This window comes from Moschus berezovskii, chromosome 18 (assembly GCF_049115385.1).
Source record: "Moschus berezovskii isolate FMDL1 chromosome 18, NW_MosBer_1.0, whole genome shotgun sequence".
NCBI classification, from domain to species: domain Eukaryota; kingdom Metazoa; phylum Chordata; class Mammalia; order Artiodactyla; family Moschidae; genus Moschus; species Moschus berezovskii.
The window spans coordinates 46469157-46471151 of NC_142477.1; the positions used below are offsets into that span (position 1 = coordinate 46469157).

The following is a 1995-nucleotide window of genomic DNA, read 5'->3' on the forward strand; positions in this document are numbered from 1 at the left end:
AAGATGCAAAATGTTCATTCACATGTCCGATCAAGTAAGTTAGTTCTATTTGAGTAGGCACTGTTAGCTTTTGACACATGGGACCTGAACGTAGAATGGTACACAAAGATTGTAGCAGCCATTTGGAATGCAATCCAGTGGTACCATGTTATCTATGATGAGAAAAAATGATATACCCAGGCATCACTGGACTGTCTTTTCAAGATGTTAGATAGAATCAAATCCAGCAGGAAACCAGAATCTCTGCCATTAATATCGGGCATGAGTGAAACTGCAGCTTGCCCCACAACTCCTATTGTGTAGAACCCTTCAGCTCCACCATCTCCCACTGCCTCTCTCTACTCCAGTCAGTAACTCTTCCTGCCAGTTCACTTAATGCCAGCCCCTATATGCCAGCTTTATGCAGTACTCTACTACTGTACTTTTCAAGATAGTATACTGTAAGATTAAAAATGTTTTATTTTTAATTTTTCTTGTATTTGGGGCTTCCCTGGTGGCTCAGAGGTTAAAGCGTCTGCCTCCAATGCGGGAGACCTGGGTTCGATCCCTGGGTCGGGAAGATCCCCTGGAGAAGGAAATGGTAACCCACTCCAGTATTCTTGCCTGGAGAATCCCATGGATGGAGAAGCCTGGTAGGCTACAGTCCACGGGGTCGCATAGAGTCGGACACGACTGAGCGACGGAACGGACGGACGGACGGACTGTAAACCTCTTACAGTAAAGTACTGTATAGCTGATTATATTTGTTGGGTACCTTGGCTAACTTTTCTGGACTTACAAACACACACTCAGAATGGAACTCATTTGTGCTCACTTTGGCAGCACATGTACTAAAATTGGAATGATGTAGAAAAGATTAGCATGGCCCTTATACAAGGATGACATGCAAATTTATGAAGCATTCTATATTTTTAAAAAGTTTTACACAGCAAAAACTATAAACAATGTGAAAAGACAATCCTCAGAATAGGAGAAAATAATAGCAAACGAAACAACTGACAAAGGATTAATCTCCAAAATATACCAGCAGCTCAATACCAGAAAAATAAACAACCCAATCAAAAAGTGGGCAGAAGATCTAAACAGACATTTCTCCAAAGAAGATATACAGATGGCTAATAAACACATGAAAAATGCTCGTCATCGGTCATTATTACAGAAATGCAAATTAAAACTACAATGAGGTAACCACCTCACACCAGTTAGTATGGCCATCATCAAAAAATCTACAAACAAATATTGAAGAGGGTGTGGAGAAAAAGGGAACTTCTTGCACTCTTGGTGGGAATGTAAGTTGATATAGCCACTATGGAAGACAGTATGGAGATTCCTTAAAAAAAAAAAAACTGAATAAAACTACCATATGATGACCCAGCAATCCCACTACTGGGCATAAACCCCGAGGAAACTATAATTGAAAAAGACACATATACCTGAGTTTTCATTGCAGCAGTATTTACAATAGTGAGGACATAGAAGTAATATAGACATCCTTTGACAGATGAATGGATAAAGAAGTTGAGGTACATATATACAATGGAGTATTATTCAGCTATAAAAAGAGATGTATTTGAGTCAGTTCTAAGGAAGGTAGATGAACCTAGAGCCTATTACACAGAGTGAAGTAAGTCAGAAAGAGAAAAACAAATATTGTACATTAATGCATATATATGGAATCTAGAAAGATGGTACTGATGAACCTAATTGCAGGGCAACAAAGGAGATTAAGACATATAGAAGAGATTTGTAGACACAGAGCCGGAAGGAGATGGTGGAATGAATTGAGAAAATAGCATTGAAGCGTATACTTTACCATACGTAAAATAGACAGCCAGTGGGAATTTGCTGTATGATGCAGGGAGCTCAAACTCAGTGCTCTGTGACAACCTAGAGAGGTGGAATGTGGTGGGAGGTGGGAGGGAGGTTTAAGACGGATGGATCATATGTATACCTATGACTGATTCGTGTATGGCAGAAACCAATGCAATTATTGTA

At 39.6% G+C, this 1995-nt stretch overlaps 1 non-coding gene across 1 annotated transcript; it reads left to right on the forward strand.

The window, feature by feature from the left end:
* The first annotated feature begins 806 nt into the window (after positions 1-806).
* On the forward strand, positions 807-913 carry LOC129553443 (U6 spliceosomal RNA). Its single transcript, XR_008685468.1, has one exon. It is a non-coding gene; the product is annotated as a U6 spliceosomal RNA (small nuclear RNA).
* The last annotated feature ends 1082 nt before the right edge of the window (positions 914-1995 follow it).